We start from the raw sequence: 12,341 nt of genomic DNA, 5'->3' as shown, positions 1-12,341 counted from the left end.
AATGGGAGCACCTGGGTGGCTCAGTTGGTGGAGCATCCAACTTCCGGTAAGGTCATGATCTCATGATTTGTGAGTTCAAGCCCTGCATTGGGCTTGCTGCTGTCAGTGCAGAGCTCACTTCAGATCCTCTGTCCCCCTCTTTCTTCCCCTCCCCTGCTCTCTCTCTCTCTCTTTCTCTGTCAAAAGTAAATAAACATTTAAAAAAAAATTTTTTTTTTTTCAACGTTTATTTATTTTTGGGACAGAGAGAGACAGAGCATGAACGGGGAGGGTCAGAGAGAGAGGGAGACACAGAATCGGAAACAGGCTCCAGGCTCTGAGCCATCAGCCCAGAGCCCGACGCGGGGCTCGAACTCACGGACCGCGAGATCGTGACCTGGCTGAAGTCGGACGCTTAACCGACTGCGCCACCCAGGCGCCCCTAAAAAAATTTTTTTAAGATAAAAAAATGGAATACTATTGGGGTGCCTGGGTTACTCAGTTGGCTAAGCGTCCAACTTCAGCTCAGGCCATAATCTCGCAGTTTGTGAGTTCAAGCCTGATGTCCATTAAAAAAAAAAATGGAATACTATTTTTCCACATTAAAATTAAATTGACAAAATTGTAACATATTTAGAGTGCACACTGTGATAATTTGATATATGTCTACAACGTAAAAGGATTCCTTCCCCTTTAGTTAATCCACACGTCTATCACTTCACTTATTTACCTCTTCTTAAGATAGTAAATCTTCACAAATTTGAACATCGTTCTTGCACAGCGGCCTTGCTAATCTTTCAGTGTTATTCCAATTACAGTATAGGTGTTGTTGAACTGAGCACTGGGATACTATTTTATAAGTTATAATGGACTTTTCTTTAGAGTGTATCTGTTAAGATTTTATTTCCCCTAAATGTGCATCTGTGAGGGATATGTGTATGTGATATACTTAAGTTCACAGGTTGAGGTTTCTACAATATTGGATCATAGCACTGGTCATTAGTAGGAACCTCTGAATCTACACTGGCTAATACAGTGGCCACTAGCCACATGAAGCTAAGGGCTTGAAATGTGGCTATCTGAATTGAGTAAGTGTAAAATTAACACTAAATTCTGAAGACGTAATACCAAAAAAAAGAATGTGAAAGATCTTATTATTTTTATATTGATTACATGTTGTAATGACAATATCTTGGATTTACTGGGTTAAATAAAATACATTATTAAAATTAATTTCACTTTTCACTTTTTTAAAAATGTGGATTCTAGAAATGCTTACATTACATATGTGGCTTGCATGTGTAGCTCACTTTATATTTCTGTTGGATAGTATTGCTATAGATGATATGATCTTTTTTTTTAATGTTTATTTATTTTTTGTGAGAGAGAGAGAGCTTGTGAGCATGTGGATTAGGAGGGGTAGAGAGAAGGGGAGAGAGAATTCCAAGCAGGCACTACCTTGTCCGTGCAGAGCCCCACATGGGGCTCAATCCCACGACTGTGAGATCATGACCTGAGCCAAAATCAAGAGTTGGATGGCCAACCGACTAACCACCCAAACACGCTGATATGATCTTTAAACATAGTCAAAGTGTTATAATCAAATATCAATTTACAAGATCCAATTAAAATGACCTAGAATTCTATAGTTTTTTGGTTCTCTGATTCAATATTGGCAAGTAATGTAGAGAACACTTCTAACTGATTCCAAACTGCTAGGAAAGTATGGGATTAGCTCACTTTATGTTCACTAGTCCTCTAGTAAAGCTTTTCAATGACTTCTTATCAAAGAGGGTAAGAAAGAAGGGCAAGTTGTTACTGGGCTATTTTATTAGGATACTTTTTTTTTTTTTAATAAGGAAAGCCTTGTGAGGAGAAGGTCCTTTTTTTTTTTTTTTTTTTTTTTGAGAAGGCCCCATGCACAACTTGGGGCTTGGACTCACAACCCCAATGATTGTTATTCCACCAACTGAGCCAGCCATGCACCCCTAAGATACACTTTAATACCATCTTAGAATAAAATCAGTTCTGTATTCCCCAAAAAAGGAAAAAAACATTTATTTATTTGTTTGTTTATTTATTTATTTATTTATTTATTTAAATAATCTCTACACCAATGTGTGATTCGAACTCACAACCCTGAGATCGAGAGTTGCATGCTCTTCCAACTGAGCCAGCCAGGCCTTCCAGGAAATTATTATTATTTTTTTTTAGAGAGAGAGAGAGTGCGAGTTGGGGAGAGGGAAGAGAGAATCTTAAGCAAGCTCCATGCTCAGCACAGAGCCTGACATGGGGCTCAAACCCACAACCCTGGGATCATGACCTGAGCCGAAATCAGGAGTCAAGAGTCAGACACTCAACCAACTGAGCCATCTAGGCACCTCTATTTTTTTTTTTTAACAGTTTTAGTTTTTCATTTAATGTTGGTTATAGAAACAAAATGGTCACCATTCTTTGGGGAATTAAAGATAAGGATGGGTTATTAAATATATTGCAAATGCCCTCTATGGGTGGGATAGATTTATCTCAAGTATACATTAGGATGCCTTCAGCTTTTTTTTTTTTTTAATAATTTATTGTCAAATTGGTTTCCATACAACACCCAGTGCTCATCCCAACAGGTGCCCTCCTCAATGCCCATCATCCACTTTCCCCTCTCCCCCACCCCCCATCAACCCTCAGTTTGTTCTCAGTATTTAAGAGTCTTATGGTTTGCCTCCTTCCCTCTCTGTAACTTTTTCCTTCCCCTTCCCCTCCCCCCTGGTCTTCTGTTAAGTTTCTCAGGATCCACATATGAGTGAAAACATATGGTATCTGTCTTTCTCTGCCTGACTTATTTCACTTAGCATAATACCCTCCAGTTCCATCCACATTGCTACAAAAGGCCATATTTCATTCTTTCTCATTGCCAAGTAGTATTCCATGGTATATATCTTTTTTTTTTTTTTTTTTTTTTTTTAAGTAGACCCCGTGCCTAGTGCAGAACCCAACATGGGGCTTGAACTCATGACTTCAAGAGTCAATGCTTAACCAACTGAACCACCCAGGCACCCAGAAATTATTATTTAAAAAACAAAATACTTCTTTTTTTTTTTTTTAATTTTTTTTTTCAACGTTTATTTATTTTTGGGACAGAGAGAGACAGAGCATGAACGGGGGAGGGGCAGAGAGAGAGGGAGACACAGAATCGGAAACAGGCTCCAGGCTCCGAGCCATCAGCCCAGAGCCCGACGTGGGGCTCGAACTCACAGACCGCGAGATCGTGACCTGGCTGAAGTCGGACGCTTAACCGACTGCGCCACCCAGGCGCCCCAAAAACAAAATACTTCTGATTCAGATAACTCTAGTAATTTTTATAAACTTAAAAAAAAAGTTTATATATTTTGAGAGAGAGAGAGAGAGAACATGAGTGTAAACAGGGGAGTGGGATAGAGAGAGAGGGGAGAGAATAAGAGATACCATGCAGGCTTTGTGCTGTCAGCACAGAGCCCCATGCTGGGCTCAGTCCCATGAAGCATGAAATCATGACCTGAGCCAAAATCAAGAGTCAGACACTCAACCAACTGAGCCACCCAGGTGCCCCAATTTTTATAAACCTCTTAAAGCAGTTTCATGCTATTTTATTATTTTGAAGGCATGTATTTTAAATTTAATTTAAATTTTTTTTAACGTTTATTTATTTTTGAGACAGAGAGAGACAGAGCATGAACGGGGGAGGGGTAGAGAGAGAGGGAGACACAGAATATGAAACAGGCTCCAGGCTCTGAGAAGTCAGCACAGAGCCCGACTCGGGGCTCGAACTCACGGACTGCGAAATCATGACCTGAGCCGAAGTCAGACGCTTAACCGACTGAGCCACCCAGGCGCCCCTTAAGTTTTTTTTTTAATGTTTATTTTTGAGAGAGAGAGAGAGAGAGAGAGTGCTGGAGAGGGGCAACAGAGAGAAAGGGGACAAAGGGTCTGAAGCAGGCTCCGCATTGAAGGAGAGAGCCCGATGTGGGATTCAAACCCACGAACCATGAGATCATGACTTGAGCCAAAGTTGGATGCTTAACCAATGTGGCAACCAGGTGCCCTCCAATTTTTTTTTTTTAATTTATTTTTGAGAGAGAGAGAGGCAGAGCACAAGCAAGGGATAAGCAGAAAGGGGGAGATACAGATTCTGAAACAGCTTTCAGGCTCTGAGCTGTCAGCACAGAGCTCGACGTGGGGCTCAAACTCACGAACCGTGAGATCATGACCTGAGCCAAAGTCAGATGCCCAACCAACTTAGCCACCCAGGTGCCCCCCAATGATTTTATTTTTGAGTAATCTCTATACCCAATGTGGTGCTTAAACTCACAACCCTGAGATCAAGAGTCATATGCCCTGTGGACTGAGCCAGCCAGGTACCACTGTATTTTGAAATTTTCAAAATTTTGTTGTAAATCATTTCTTTTGTAAAGACCATTAAATCAATAAAATGTAGAATAAAATAGAGTGTGTGTATTCTATTATAGTGCTTCCTGAAGGAAAAGTATTGTAAAATAAAGCAATGACACAGTATAAAACTTGAAATCATTGGGAATTCTAATATAACTATAGTGATAAAGTGCTGGGAAATTCTGGCGGTACAGATAGTAAGTAGTCCAGGAAGAATTATGATTGATAAAGCTCTTGTTACCTTTTTAGGTTTGTTTGACATCTTTTACTGGTGTTCTTGAAGCTTACAAATATTAATGAAACTTTGTTAATAACACTGCACGCTAAGAGAACCAAGAAAGTAATTTCATTAGCTTCAAAGTAAATTGACACTTAAGAGATGTCAAATATCAATTTTTTTTTTTTTTAAGTTTGTTTTAGGGCAGTTGGATGGCTCATTTGGTAGGGTGCGATTCTTGATCTTGGGGTCATGAATTCAAGCCCCACATTGGCCATATTGTTTAAAAAAATAAACTTTGTTTCAAAGACTTAATAAATTAGCACTTTTTTTTTTAAGTTTATTTATTTATTTTGAGAGAGAGCACAAGCTGGGGAGGGCAGAGAGAGAGGGAGAGTGAGAATCCCAAGCAGGTTCCATGCTGTCAGCGCAAAGCCTGATACGGGGCTTGCCCAGATCTCACAAACCATGAGATTATGACCTGAGCCCAAGAGGCAGATGCTTAACTGACTGAACCACCCAGGCGCCCTAGTCACTTTTTGAAGAACATGAAAGCTATCATTAAGTAAAAAAAAAAATGACATTCAAAACTCTCAACAATCTGACCATAACTTCGGTCATCTTCCTAAAGTGAGCCTTCCTAAATCCTATGCTTTAACCTGACCAGTCTTTTTGCTGTATCACATACATTTTATGCTCTTTTTGTCTGGGCTTTGTGTTCTTGATCCAAACAGAAAACCTTCCCTGTGCCCTTCTTTCTTTCTAAATTCTATCAATCTTTCAAGACACTGCTCATAGTTTTCTTTTATAGACATTTTCCATACCCACCATTCCAGCTCAAGAGGAGTATATAATTAACATTTGCATAGTATTTTACTTTTGTAAAGCCCTTCCACATATTTTCTTACTCTTTATGTTAATCTAATGAGATAGATGATGTTATCCATTTTATGGAATAAGGGAATTGAGTCTCGGAGAAATAATCATTTTTTGAGAACTTCACATAGATACTAGGTAATGAAGCTAAGAATATTAGAACCACTGCTCTTATTCCAAGTTTCATGATCTTTCCTCATGGCTTAATGGTCCCTTAAGTACTATAACAGTTACATAACACACTTATTTGAAGCTACTAATTGTTTACTCTATTTGTATTAAACTATTAAACTTGATTGTTAGCTGTAGGTTTGAAGGGATATGTACAGATTATACATGGGGAAAGTGAATAAATGGAAAAGGTGAAGAGAGCTGAATACATCTCTTGATAATAGAATCAAAGAGGTCATTAAGAGCTCTTTACCATTCCATTTGCTTTTCTGAAAGCATTATACCTTTTTAAAAGTATACCTAGGGGTGCCTGGGTCGTTCAGTCAGTTGAGGTCAGACTTTGGCTCAGGTCATGTTCTCACAGTTTGTGAGTTCGAGCCCCATATAGGGCTCTGTGCTGTCAGTACAGAGCCCGCTTTGGATCCTCTGATCCCCTTTCTCTCTCTCTGCCCCTCCCTGACTTGTTCTCTCTCTCTCTCTCTCAAAAACAAACATTAAAAACAAAAGTATAATGATGAGACTTGATCCTTTTCCTGTACCTACCTTAGTGCCAAATTTTTGGTATAATTCTTAAAACGTAGCTGAACAGAAGCCTTTCCTGACCATCCTGGCTAAAGTAACGCTTCTCCATTAACCCCTGTCTTAGTAACATTGAAAAATTTTCTTTAAAGCACTTCAAACTATCTGAAATTAAATCACTTCTTTATTAACTTGTTTCTTGGTTTTCTTCTCTCACTAGAATATGAATTGAATGAAAGCAAGGATGTTCTCTATCTAGTTTATAGCACATAGTAAGCACTCAGTAAATATTTGCGAATGAGATACTTTATTTATGGAGAATGTTCACTATAATAACATCCATCTTTTAAAACAAGTTTTAGAGGGGCGCCTGGGTGGCGCAGTCGGTTGAGCGTCCGACTTCAGCCAGGTCACGATCTCGCGGTCCGTGGGTTCGAGCCCCGCGTCAGGCTCTGGGCTGATGGCTCAGAGCCTGGAGCCTGTTTCCGATTCTGTGTCTCCCTCTCTTTCTGCCCCTCCCCCGTTCATGCTCTGTCTCTCTCTGTCCCAAAAATAAATAAATGTTGAAAAAAATAAAACAAGTTTTAGAGTATTCGTCAAATACTATAAAATGTGCACTCAAATGCTATTGACTGCCTAATTCCAAATACGAGTCCAAATTACTGTAATTACCTAAGGAAGGACATTTTATAGTCAGGAAAAAAGTAGGATTTCTAGAGCAATTTAAATAGGGTGTAATGTCTTAAAGACATTTGCCTTAAGCTTATTATTCTGTCTTATAGCCTAGATGGAGCAAGAAATGAATGTCTTCAGTATTTTTCTATCTTTTTCCCTAAAGATAAATTTGCATTTGTAGCCATGATAAAATTTTTAGGGATTGTAACTTATGTTCAAAGTCTGAAATCTTTTCACAGAAATGAAAATTTAGCATCTGAGTTCCAAATTTACAATAAAGCAATTTGCTGTAAGAAATAAATGATAATTTCAACAAGAATTCTCAGGTTTAAAGGCATTTTAGGAAAATATAACATGTAAAGGTTAAATATGTATCCAATTACTACATGGTCAGTAGTTTGATTATATGAAATTATTTAGATATCTAAAAGCAGACCAAGTAATAGAACAGACACAGTACTCTTTAAGTGTATGTTAATATTAGAACAATGTCTACTCTAATTTTAAGAATAAATATCATAACTATTTGATTGCTAGCTAGAGAAAAGCTCTTTGAAATCTTATCACTAGTTTTAATATCAGATGTATATGCATATATGGAAAACAGATGAGAAAGCACATGGAAGTGTTTTGATAAACTATATTGTATACATGTTATTATAGGGAAGACATAGAACAGTTACTGTTTTTGACACTAAGAAACTAAAATTCAGAAAGAAAAGTCTGAAAAGGGAACATGGTAAAGGGCATGACCTTAGAGGATGCCTGAGTCCTGTGGAGGTGACTCTAGTTATTTTCATACTTTATAACAAGTAAAACTTCCTGAATAAAGGAAGATCTCCAAGTGGTAGCAAAATGGTTTGTATAGTTTAAACTAATGAAAACAGTTTATATGGATATGTCATCACATACATTTTAGTGCTTCCCAATGTGTATTATCTAATTCTCACAATAACCTTTGTAACTTAGGAATTCAGAGAAATTAAATGATTTGCCTAAATAACTCACTTACTAAGTGACAGAGCTGGGGTTACAAAGCATTTAAATTCTTAGGTCTTTATTCTTTAGACATTTGTAGCCCCCCTTATGCTAGTCCACTAACAGAAATTGAAGATTCAATTTGGCAACTTCCAAATTAGTATGATTGAGGTATATGAGGCATTGACAGAAACTAAAACTGGAAAGATCTTCTGGCCCTAAAATCAAAGATACATATTTTAAGGGGCACCTGCCTGGCTTAGTCAGTAGAGCGTGCTTGACTCTTGATCTCTGGTTTGTGAGTTCAAGCACCATGCTGGGTGTAGAGATGACTTAAAAAAAAAAAAACATTTTTAAGAATATAAACATTGCACTTTTTTCCATTTTTTAAAAAAATATTTAAGTAGATTTTATTTTTTTAGAGCAGTTTGAGGTTCACAGCAGAATTGAGTGGAAGGTACAGAGATTTCCCATAAACCTCCACATATGCACAATCCCCCCTCCCCCATCATCAACATCTCCCACTAGATGGAATATTTATTTACAACTGGTGAACTTCTAGTGATAAATCACTATTACCCAGAGTTCATAATTTACATTAGGGCTCACTTTTGGTGTTGTATATTCTATGATTTTGGACAAATGTAAAATGACATGTGCCCACCATTTCAGTATCATACAGAGTAGTTTCACTGCCCTAAAAATGCTCTGTACTTTACCTATTTATCCTTCCCTTTCCACTAACTCCTGCCAATCACTGATTTTTTTACTGTGTCCATAGTTTTGCCTTTTCCAGAATGTCATATATAGCCTTTTCAGGCTGGTTTCTTTCATTTAGTAATATGCACTTACGGTTCCTCCAGTGTCTTTTCATGGCTTGGTAGCTCATTTCTTTTTAGTGCTTAACAATATTCCATTGTCTGAATGACCAGTTTATCACATTCACCCACTGGAAGACATCTTGGCTGCTTCCAAGTTTGGGCAATTACAAATAAGGCTTCTATAGACATCCATGTGCAGGTTTTTGGGTAGATCTAGGTTTTGAGTTTCTTTGAGTAAATACCAAGGAGCATGATTGCAGGATTGAACAAGTGTATATTTTGTTTTTTAAGAAACCATCAAAATATCTTCTAGAGTGTACTATTATTTTGCAGTACTACCAACAATGAATGAGAATTCCTATTACTCTATATCTTTGCCAACATTTGGTGTTGCCAGTGTTCTGAATTTTGGCCATTCTTCTAGGTGTGTTGTGATGTCTTTGTTTATTTTCACTTCACTGATGACTTTTGATATGGAGCATCTTTTCATATGCTTATTTGCCATCTGCTAGTCTCCTTTAGTGAGGTTTCTTTTAAGGTTTTTTGGCCCATTTTTCTTTTTTTAAATTTTTTTTATGGAAAATTTTTTTCAATGTTTATTTATTTTTGAGAGACAGAGCATGAGTGGGGAAGGGGCAGAGAGAGAGGGAGACACAGAATCTGAAACAGGCTCCAGGCTCTGAACTGTCAGCACAGAGCCTGACTTGGGGCTCAAAGCCATGAATGTGAGATCATGACCTAAACCGAAGTTGGACGTTTAACCAACTGAGCCACCCAGATGCCCCCTTTCAAAAAAATTTTTTTAATGTTTATTTATTTTGAGAGGGAAGGAGAGAGAGAGAGAGAGAGAGAGAGAGAGGGAACACAAGCCGCCGGGGAGGAGCAGAGAGAGAGGGAGAGAGAGAATCCTAAGTGCTAACAGTGCAGAGCTCCATAGGGGGCTCATACTTACTAACTCTGAGATCATGTCTTGAGCCAAGGTCAAGAGCCAGATGCTTAACTGACTGAGCCACCTAGGCACCCCTGGCCCATTAAAAAAAAAAAAAAAATTATGTATTTTGAGAGAGAAACAGAGAGAGGGAGGGAGGGGCAGAGAGCGCAAGAGAGAATCCCAAGCAGGCTCCATGCTGTCAGTGCAGAGCCCGAGACGGGGCTCTAACTTACACTTAGGTCTGTGATCCATTTTGAGTTAATTCTTGTAAAAGGTTTAAGGTCTGTGTCTAGATTCATTCCTTTGCAAGTGGATGTCCAGTTGTTCCAGCACTATTGGTTGAAAAGACTATTTTTTTTCTCCATTGTATTGCCTTTGCTCTTTTGTCAAAGATCAGTTGACTATATTTATACATCTCTATTTCTGGACTCTCTATTCTGTTCTATTGGTCTATTTGCCTGTTCTTTCACCAATACCAGTCTGGATTACTATGTTTGAAATACAGTCAAGGTATTTGAAATTTGCATTTGAAATACAAGTGTATGTATTTGAAATACGATGAATGCTACCTGTGTGAAGGTTTAATGATTGTAAATTTTAATGGAGTCAAGATGAATAAGTAACAAGTATTAACTGGAGCATTTGGAAAGAGCCATTTATTCTTAGTTGGACAGCTGTTGTGTGTGTGGATGCATACACTTGTAAATAAAGACATTTTATTATCCCTATGGTGTAGTAATTATTTTGTAGGAAAAAGTCCTTCTAGTTGATATGATGAGATCATTGTTATCACAATAGTACTCAATACTTCCATAGTCCTCATTATGTGCCAGTCACATTTAAGTGCATCACACATTTATCTCATTTAATCCTCACAACAGCCCTATGAAGTAGATATTAATGTTAATCCCATTTGACAGATAAGGAAACTGAGGCATAGTAAAGTTAAGTCCAAGGCTCCACAGCTGGAGTCATGTTGTCAGGACTCTAACCCTGGCAGTCTGTCTCTAAAATCTGTGCTTTTAACCACTACACAAACAATATTCCCTGGCGCCACCCTAGCAAATTTTATAACCACTATTCAACTCTCTTTTTTAAAAAAAAATGCTTATTTATTTCGAGAGAGAGAAGAGAGAGAGTGAACAGGGAAGGGGTAGAGAGAGAATCCCAAGCAGGCGCTGCACTGTCAGCACAGAGTCTGACATGGGGCTCTATCTCACGACCCTGAGATCACGACCTGAGCCAAAATCAGAAACCCACTGAGCCAACCAGGTGCCCCACCACTATTTAACTATCTAAAGTACTGTGAGGACAAGTGTAAAAGAGCCTCAGTCTGTTTATTCTTGGATAAGAAGTATTAGGGAATGGAAGTCACAACTTACTAAAATTAATCACTTGATGAGAAATTTCTGAACTAAATGTACCTACCCATTTATGAATGAAATATTGACAGAAAAAGTTTTCAACAGGAGCATTGGTAAAATATTAGAAGTCGTTTGCCTTCAAGTATTTAAGTGATGATCTGAATTTTAATAATAATTTCTTCTGAGACTCTAGAAGGCATGCTGTCTTTCTTTGTACTAATGTATTATAAACTGGGAAATGATTTGTGAATTGGAGAAAAAAACTTTTTTATTGTATATTAATAAAGCCAAAGTAGAAGGTGAAGATGGCATCAGTTGAATGACTAGTTAGGTACTTTTAGGATTTTTAGTGTGTGATTCAAGTGCTATCTTTAGCTCTGATATCTAAACATATTTAATATTTGAAACTGATTATACAATCAAAAATAATTTCTGTAAAAATAATTTATCTATAGTTACTATGAAAGCATAATATCCCAAATAAAGAATCTTTGTTAAAGTTATTGAAAAAATATGTATAATGTCATTAGAATTTTTACTGAATTCTGGACCATGTCTCCCTAAAATAGAGTGGCACACTTCCTCCAAATAAACTATTGGGCCCAAAACCATTAAACCATGTTTAAAAAAAAAAAAAAAAAAACACTTTGATAAATAAAATAGCAAATACACTTAAGTTTTCTGACTTGGTTGAAAAAATTAAAATCTCTTAAAATACATTATAGCTTTACTTCAGTTAGAGATGAACCACCCCTATTCCAGCATGAGAACTTAATCTTGTAAACTATAAACATTAAGGAGAAGAATCTTTGTAATATTAATTAATTAATTAATTAATTAATTTACTTACTTGTTTATTTTTAAAGTAAGCTCTATACCCAATATGGGGCTTGAACTCATGATCCCAAGATCAAGAGTTACAAGTTTTATCAAATGAGCCAGCCAGGTGCCCCTGTAATTTTCTTTTAATAAATGGAAGAGAATTGTGTTTTCATGGAATAATCACATTAATGTTTGATTAGTAAAAATTTTAAAATACTAATTTTATATCTTTATTAAAAATATAGTAGCCTTAAAGAAATTTAAGGGAAAAAAGTGTATGTTTTATTAACTCTGGTTCTTGTTACCCAACTTTCTGCCATACACATATATATGTATAAAATCAAATAAGCAAGCATCTATGTGATTTTTAAACAGTATTTCTTTTTTTTTTTTAATTTTTTTTTTCAACGTTTATTTTTATTTTTGGGACAGAGAGAGACAGAGCATGAACGGGGGAGGGGCAGAGAGAGAGGGAGACACAGAATCAGAAACAGGCTCCAGGCTCTGAGCCATCAGCCCAGAGCCCGACGCGGGGCTCGAACTCACGGACCGCGAGATCGTGACCT

The 12,341-nt window shown here is 37.3% G+C and overlaps 1 protein-coding gene and 1 non-coding gene across 2 annotated transcripts in view; one reads left to right on the top strand and one right to left on the bottom strand.

Annotated features, from left to right (window-relative positions):
- DNAJB4 (DnaJ heat shock protein family (Hsp40) member B4) overlaps positions 1-12,341 on the top strand; it is a 49,768-nt gene that overhangs the window by 22,443 nt on the left and 14,984 nt on the right. The gene's annotated exons all lie outside the window — the stretch shown is intronic.
- Positions 716-821, bottom strand: LOC124516786 (U6 spliceosomal RNA). Its single transcript, XR_006963180.1, has one exon. It is a non-coding gene; the product is annotated as a U6 spliceosomal RNA (small nuclear RNA).

This window comes from Lynx rufus, unplaced genomic scaffold, assembly GCF_022079265.1.
Source record: "Lynx rufus isolate CCGP_SWC_20201006 ecotype Redwood Valley unplaced genomic scaffold, mLynRuf1.p SCAF_2, whole genome shotgun sequence".
Taxonomy (NCBI): domain Eukaryota; kingdom Metazoa; phylum Chordata; class Mammalia; order Carnivora; family Felidae; genus Lynx; species Lynx rufus.
This window is presented reverse-complemented; position numbering and strand designations above follow the sequence as displayed.